General features: G+C 28.4%; 1 pseudogene; it reads left to right on the top strand.

Moving 5' to 3' along the window:
• Positions 1-5,668: 5,668 nt before the first annotated feature.
• LOC120151763 lies at positions 5,669-7,253 on the top strand (annotated as a pseudogene).
• Positions 7,254-8,856: the final 1,603 nt, after the last annotated feature.

Here is an 8,856-nt window from a genome sequence, read left to right as displayed (position 1 = left end):
TATAATTTCTTTTATAGTTTACATGTTAGCAAACACTAAACGAACGAAACAAACACCTTAAAAGATATATAAACGAACGTGAACACGATATTAAACATTTAAATGAACACAAACCGAACTTGAACACCTTAAAAGATAAATAAACGAATACAAACACGGTATTAAACATTTAAATGAACGCGAACATGACTTTATTTGTTTGAACTTAGTTCATTTACACCCCTATATGTGTGTTTGTAATGCTCATTTTCTTTTATTTATAATTTATTGTTATTATCTTATCCAATTTTATAACACTACAAATGAAGTTTTTTTATTTGGAATTGTACTCGAATAGAAAAATAATTTAAATATTACTTTTCTAAAACAACAAATGCTTATTCTATCCGGTTTACGTATAAATAGACTAATTTGAACCTGTCTCTATAATAGAAGGACGTTAAGGGCAATTTCACCAGTTTAGATCAGTAGGAGACAAGATGAATCTAAAAACCAAAAAATCTAGCCAACACATGATTTGATTCTTAAGGTGCATTTGAAGCAATTTGCAGCTAATATTGGCTTTTAAATCTTTTAGCCCAAAATTATTAAATTCGTACATCAAACCTTTATTATTCATTAATTGAAGTAAGGCCCCCTGTGCTTTTCACTAAAGTTGGATTAGGGTTCATCATTTCTGTTTTCCAGTTTATTTTTACTAAAAAGATTCCTGATTTTAATGAAATGATATTATTATCATTATTATTCTCTTAACTTCAACCGGTAATTATAGATTCGATGTGATTTTTTTGTTTAATCATTGATATTAAATTTTTTGATCGATTGAAATGCAAATATAAATATATTAATCGATCGAGGTACGAATCAGACGATCTCATTGATTAAGGGATTGCTAATATTACTCGACGTCTGAGTTTGGGCACCACGTTTGTAGGAATGTGTGAGCCTTTATTGATAAATTGTGAGCGTCTTTTGAACATATACTATATTATGTTTCATACAAATCTAATTAAGGATTGCGGACGTCGGTTTTATTCAAATGTACATCCCTAGCTCCGATATTATGCTATATTAAGTAAAATTAAAGAATAAAGGGTAAATTACGTGTTTAGTACCTAAACTATTGAGTTTGATCCGTTTCAGTACCTAAATCTTCAATTTTTTTCAAAACCATATATGAAGTTTAATTTTTGTTTCATTTTAGTACCCATCGTTAAAAACTTTAGTTTTTGTTTCATTTTAGTATCCCGTTCAAAAATTAACGTTAAGTTTTGAAAAGATTAAAAGTTTAGGTACTAAAAATAACAGTTTAGGTACTAATAGAATTAAGTTTTTTAACGATGGGGCATTAAAATGAAATGAAGACTAAACGTCATATATGCTTTTGAAAATTTTGAAAGCTTAAATATTAAAAATGACCAAAAATGATAATTTATGTACTAAATGTGTTCTTCTCCATTTTTTTCAAGCTTCTAAACTCATCATTGATGGAAGTTGGACAGGGCCATAATTTTTCTAAAATTGTGGGGCTTATATATCCTTATGGAATAAAAAGCTTTTAGCCTTGAGAAATTATTTTATTCTTGTGGGGACTAAATGATTGCAAGTAGGCCAAATAAATCAATCAAATTATCAACTTCATAAAATTTCAAAAAAAAAAAATTACGACAGCCTTAATATACAACTAAAAAAATATATTATCGGAAATGTTAATATTTTTTTAATATTTCCGATTAAGCGCTACCTAAAACATTATTTTTTTTACCGGAAATGTTAATTTCGCTACCTCATTCCAGTAGCAAAAATAACATTTTAGGTAGCGCCCAATATTAACGTTTCCGGTAGAAAAAATAATGTTTAGGTAGCACTTATCGGAAATGTTAAACATTTTAGGTAGCGCCCAATATTAACATTTCCGGTAGAAAAAAAATAATGTTTTAGGTAGCGTTTTACCGAAAATGTTAAAAAATATAAACATTTTCGAAAACATCTTTTCTTAGCCGTATATTAAGGTTGTCATACCTTAGACATCCCCGTATTTTATTCAGATTTCAAATTTTAATAAAAAAATCGAGTTTAATTTAGCTCGATAAAAAAATAAATTTTACTTGAAAAATATTTATATATATATGAGACTATTAAATGATCTCAGTGGTGAAAATAATGTGTTTTTTTCCTTTACGACTCGAGTTTAAACGGTTGTGTCTGTAGGGTTTGCGCATGTTGTCAATCTTTAAAAAAGATACTGAATCAAATTAGTCGTGCTTTGACACGTTGATATTTACGTATCAATCGTACTTAATTAGGGTTTTTAACCTAAACATGTTTTTAATAATGTAATAGTTTTTTTGTGTGTTAAACTTACTAATAAAAATAAAAAATAATTAATAAAATAAAAATACAAAATAAAATTAAGCCACTCATTTTACATGAGAATCAAATTTATCTTTCCAACATAAAATTCTATATTTTTATCATTTCAAATATGTGCATTATGATCATTTTTTATGATTAATTTAGTTGTGAGCTAATGATGGATAACTAAAGGGAAAATTTCTTCAAAGATCGGGTCGAATTGGAGCGTAATAAAAAAAATCCACTCTTTTATTCAAGGGTAAACTATACTTTTAGTACCTAAACTATCCATTTTGTTTTGTCATGGTACCTAAACTTTCATTTGTTTAAAAACTATACCTAATGTTTACTTTTTGCTTCATTTTAGTACATTGTCGTTAAAAATTTATCGGTAATTTTCATGGATAAATTACATCATTCATCACTCAACTATCTTCTCACTCCTATTTTAGTCATTAAATTTTAAAAAATTTCAATTTAACTAAACTTTCAAGTTACTCCTATTTTAATCACTCTACTTTGTTTTATTAATATTTTTTGTGTCACGACATTTTTATTATTATTTTATTAATATATAACTAAAATAATTTTTTTGGAAGTTAGAGTGATTAAATTTGGAGTAATATGAAAGTTAAATAATTAAATTAAAAGAATCTAAACTTTAGTGACCAATACAAGAGTGAGAAGATAGTTGAGTGATGAAGGATATAAATTACCCATAAAAAAGGTGCCATGTACAACTCACCCGTTAAGTTTTTAACGGCGGGGTACTAAAATGAAAAAAAAAGTAAACATTAGATATGGTTTTGAAACAAATGAAAGCTTAGTTACTAAAACGAAACAAATTTGATAGTTTAAGCATTTAATGTGTACTTTACCTAATTATATTTAAAATAAAAATAATATTCTTTTGTAAAATCAATGATATTTGATTCATTAGTCGATTAAATCGAATTAATTATGGTAGATACATATTATGAGGGTGATCCTCTCAACTTAACCTTCTTTATTTATAATAACAAGATTCGAACATTTAACTTTATTTAGACGACCTAATGTCAGATTAAATAACCTAATCCTAAAAGGGATTAGAAAGCTAAATTCTAACCCATTTCACTGTAATTTGCATCCCTAACAACAGGCCAATGCTTGTCTTTTGAACATGTTTTTATTATTAGTAATAGTATATATTTAATTAAAGTTTTTTTAAATAAAAATAGAATTTATGTTGTTTTTCTCAAAGTTCGAAATTGCTGCAAACACAATTCACTTTGGTCCCCTTTGTTGAAAACAAATTGTAGGCCATGATCTGCCCCACCTACAAAGTATAGTTTAAAGGTAAGTACTTTTAATAATATTTTTAGTTGACTTTAGACCCAAGAAAGAATATTAAGTGGAAGCATTAAAGTGTAAATTAAAGAATAATTGATAATGAAAATTGTTTTTTATTTAAATATTTTTTAAGAAAAATAAAATAAGTGTACCACTTTTCTAAAAAATAGTTGTCAAATTAAAAAAATTAAAGAACAACACATTCTATCATAATGAATTAAAAATAAGAGTAAATTACAAATTCCATCACTCAGCTTTCTTACCACACCTATTTGGTCACTCGAGCATTAACAACAAGTGACATGGCACCTACGTGTGCTGACATGGACTATTTATTGCTGACACGACATCCACTTGTCATCCATATCATTTTGCCTTTTATTTCCTTTTATTTTATTTTATCTTCTTCTCTCATGGGGGAAGTTATGCAATTTCGTCCTTGTATCATGTTGGTGTTGAAATCTTCATTCTGTAGCATCTTCTCCGACCACTCAAGACATTGATGAACTCGTTTCATTATCTTTGACCACTCAATCAATTTAGATTTTTCCAAATTCACATTGAAACTCATGAAACTCAACCCAAAACTTAAAACTTATGAAACATTAAACCACTTCGATCTACAATTTCCACCATTCAATCAGCTTGAACTCAAAATATATAGCTCACTTCATCCTTCTTCACCTCCCTACCGTTGAGATTTGAAAGCAGATGTTACATCGTTGAGAAATTAAAAGAACCCAAAATTAGGGTTTCTTCACAAAAGTGATAAAAGTTTTGAGGTTATTTCATGATTTTTAAAATTCAAATGTCTATTCATAACGACGGTAGTGTGAACAAAATAGGAGTAAATCGAAAGTTCAATGAGTAAAATGAAATTTTTAAACTTTAACAACCAAAATAATGAAAAGAAAGTTGAGTGATGAAATTTGTAATTTACCCTAAAAATAAACGAAACATATGAAGGCTTTTGAATTCATTTATCTAATTAAAATAGTTTTAAATTATTAATGTTATTCAATATGAACACACAATTTATGGGGTTTTCCAGCTAAAGAGAGTCATGATTTTGCCTTTATGTAGAAGAAACTTTTTTGCCTTTGCATGGTAATGATAATTTATGATCACCTCATGAAATAAAATAAAATAAAATAAAATAATAGAATTATGTAGCACAAGAAAGAGATTTAAAGAAGAAAAAAACATTCCCCTTTATACTTAAAATGATTAAACTAATAAAGAAAATAACTCAAATTTGATAATTTTTTCATTAAACTATAAAGATGAAATTTTCAATGCATTATTATTATGGTATTATATAATCGATAGCGGAATTAAATTAGAATCGAAGTTACGTAGATATTTTATAGTGCTATAGGTGCATGTGATCTAAATTTGATTAAAAATAGACTTAAAATGAAGAAGGGTTGAGAAAAAAATGAAAAAAATGTAAAATTAGGGGACTAAATCAGAAAGAGAGAAAATATATGTCAAAAGAGGAAATGAACTAGATAAGTATTCTATGATGATTGAAAAGCATGTGATTGAGATTTTGATTAAAAAATTAGACTTAAAACAAATGAGGTTTTGTTATTATTTAAATAACAAAACCGGTAAAAAATTACCAAACATCAATATTTTTAACGTTTCCGGTAAAGTGTCCAACAATAACAAAATCGATAGAAAAATTAACAAAACCGGTAGAAATAATAATGTTTATGGTAATTTTTTACCGATTTTATTATTATTTTTTTAACTGTATATTAAGGTTGTTGCATGTGATCATTTATCGAGATTGGAGAAACAAGAAAATTAATAATTAAATCACAAAACTATCATATTACTTAGCTAAAGGTCAAAACGACGTCGGTATTTATATATCTTCCTTTTTCCCTGCTGTATTTATATAACTTCCTTCCCCTGCTTTCAACTAAAAGCAATTTCCTCCGTATATTCTCAACTCCCTTTGCTTATTTCAACAATGGAGAACAATGAAAAATGCGCACAATTCTCATCTTCTTCTTCGCCGCGTTTTCCTTCTCCCAACTCTCAATCTCCTCCGCGGCCCGCTTCTCCCGCTCCGCTGCCCACGGTTGTCCTCAGCCCTTGCGCCGCCTGCAAAATCCTTCGACGCCGCTGCGTCGAGAGGTGCGTTTAGCTCCTTATTTTCCTCCGACCGAGCCTTACAAATTCACCATTGCTCATCGAGTTTTCGGAGCTAGCAATATCATCAAATCTTTGCAGGTACAAAATTTCCTCTTCTCTTTTAATTTTCTTCTTCAAAACTGTCATTTTTAACCTGTTTTTAACAAAACTAAGATCAACATTTTCATTTATTTTTACGAGTTTTCTTTCAAAATCATAATTATATTAATAAATATAAATTATTTCATACGTTACTGAGAATATATTAAGACGAAAATGTACTAATGGAATTATTTATAATTAATTAAACATTCCAAATAATTACTTAATTTAACAATTAATTTAACAAGGGCAGAAGTTTTCTCAAAATTCTAGTTTTCATGTTCATGATTTAATTTGGATTAAATTGGATAGTAGCTCAAATTTGGATTAAATCCAACCTATTTGAATAGTTAAATTATTATTTAATATTTGACCAACTTGACCTCGAACTTTGATCCAGATCGACCCGATAATCCATATAATTGTTAAAAATGTAAAAGAAATACAATTAAGGTAAATTTGTGTTTAATACTTAAATTATCATTTTTGATCCGTTTTAGTATCTACACTTTTAACTTTTAATTTTTTTAAACTACACCTAAAATTTATTTTTTTGTTTCATTTTAGTATCCGTTCAAAATTTGATGTTAAGTTTTGAAAACAATTGAAAGTTTACGTACTAAAACAGAACAAAATTAATAGTTTAAGGACTAAATGAGTTAAGTTTTTAATGACGAGATGGTAAAATGAAACAAAAAATAAATGTTAGGTATAATTTTGAATAAAAATTGAAAGTTTAGGAACTAAAACATATCAAAATTGGTGATTTAAGTACTAAATGTATAATTTAACCATAAAAATATCACTACCAAATAATAACTTTAACCAAACCAATCTAAATTTACAAAATCTTATCCAAAACTTAATTCGAACAAGCCGGAATATATCAAATCTTGATAGATAATCAAATTTTTAAACATGCTCAATTAATTTACAAACTAAAAGTGATTCTCTCTCTCTACCATTTCAGGAACTTCCGGAGTCGCACAGAGCCGACGCCGTAAGCAGCATGGTGTATGAGGCGAGCACTCGGATCCGAGACCCCGTGTACGGTTGCGCCGGGGCCGTATGCCAGCTCCAAAAGCAAGTGAGTGAACTCCAAGCGCAGCTCGCCAAGGCGCAAGCCGAGACCGTCACGATGCAATGCCAACAAGCCAATTTGCTAGCGATTATATTGGAAATGACTCGATCCAAAGAACCCAACAACATCAATTCTCAGCAAATTGATACCACTTGTTTTCTGGATGACAATAATCTTGCTTCAGCTTGGGAGCCTCTTTGGACGTGATGGACAATTAGTCATGATAATTATAGATATTAAGAGGGATAAAGAATTAAATTAAATTATCTCATTCGTATTTGTATTTGTATTTGTAGTTAGAGTATCTTCAATGAAGTAATTTAGTTTTTGTATTACTATTTGTAGTTACGAATTTTTGGTGGGTGAGTTTCCGAGCTAGGGATGGACCAAGGAGAGCGGGCGGTCGCCCCCTGAAAATCTAAAATTATCATATATTTTAAATTTTTTTGTGTATTTTCTACTAAAAATTTGTTTTCCCCCTCTAAAATTTTATAAGTTTAAGTTCGCCCCCTAATAAAAAATCCTATGTCCGTCCCTGCTCCCAGCGGAGATTTTTTTTTGCATACACAAGGACTCAAACCTGAGATCTTACTTAAGCGATATTAAACTGCTTATCACTTGAACCAACTCTGTCGGTAAAATCCAAATTTGTTAAAAAAAAGGAAACAATACAATGAACTAATTGCAAAGTTACTTATAATAATGTGTGGTATTATTTACTTTTTGTTCTTTTGGTCTAGGTTTGAATACATTCTAATGTTTGACTCTCATTATGCATGGGCTTGTTTAGATTTATCATAATTTATATTCAAATACATTCTAGATATTACCTTTTTACAATGTAACGATTCCCTCATGTCCGATTCAATATGTATTGACTAGAAGATTTAAAGGTTGGTTTAAGCTAAAAATCGATCAATTTGATATTGATTTAATCTGAAAAATGGATCAATTTAATACTGATCTGAATCGATATCCAACTCGATTCGACATATCATAGACTAAAACTAAATCTAAACCAGATCTGATATTAACCCAATCGAGCCAAAATTGAATGTTGTTCAAACCTAAAATAACTCAACCCACACCCGATCATCGTATTTGAATAATCATTTTTATTAAAATAAAAAATACATGAAAATCATTAAATCAACATTTTTTTTGTTATATACAAAATTAGAGGTAGCAATATCCTTCATATTTTTTAAGGTATAATGATAAAATTAGTCTTTATTATTTGTTTAAATGGTCTCTTTGACTTATTATTTTTTTAGAGTATTTTAATTTCAATGTTTTAATTTTTTTGTTAAAATAGTCTCTGTTGAATAAAAACTGTTACTTGACTAACAATCAACGCATGTTATGATGACGTGATACATATCATATGTCATTACTTTAAATGATGTGATATATATCAATTTATCATTTTGGGCGACATGTCACATTATATACATAACATTTTAGATGATGTGACATATATTACGTCATTACTTTGGATGATATAATACATGTTGATTGAGTGCTTTGAGTTTTGTAACATGTACAACATTATTTTGAATGACATGACACATACTACATCATTACTTTAGTAATATTATATGTGATGTATAAACAACAAAACACGTGAAAATATCATCTTAACGATATGCATCGACCGTTATCAACTAATAGTTCCATCCATCATGAATTACTTTGACCAAAAATTAGAACAATAGAAACTAAAATACTTTAAAAATAATAAGGGTCAAAATGAAATTTAGACAAAAATTAAGGGCTAAGCTTTAAATTAAAGATTAATACACTTTTAAACCCTCTATCTTCAAAAATATTATAACAACAGT

The sequence above is a fragment of the Hibiscus syriacus genome, unplaced genomic scaffold (assembly GCF_006381635.1).
Source record: "Hibiscus syriacus cultivar Baekdansim isolate YM2019G1 unplaced genomic scaffold, ASM638163v2 tig00111069_pilon, whole genome shotgun sequence".
In the NCBI taxonomy this organism is placed as follows: Eukaryota; Viridiplantae; Streptophyta; class Magnoliopsida; order Malvales; family Malvaceae; genus Hibiscus; species Hibiscus syriacus.
This window is presented reverse-complemented; position numbering and strand designations above follow the sequence as displayed.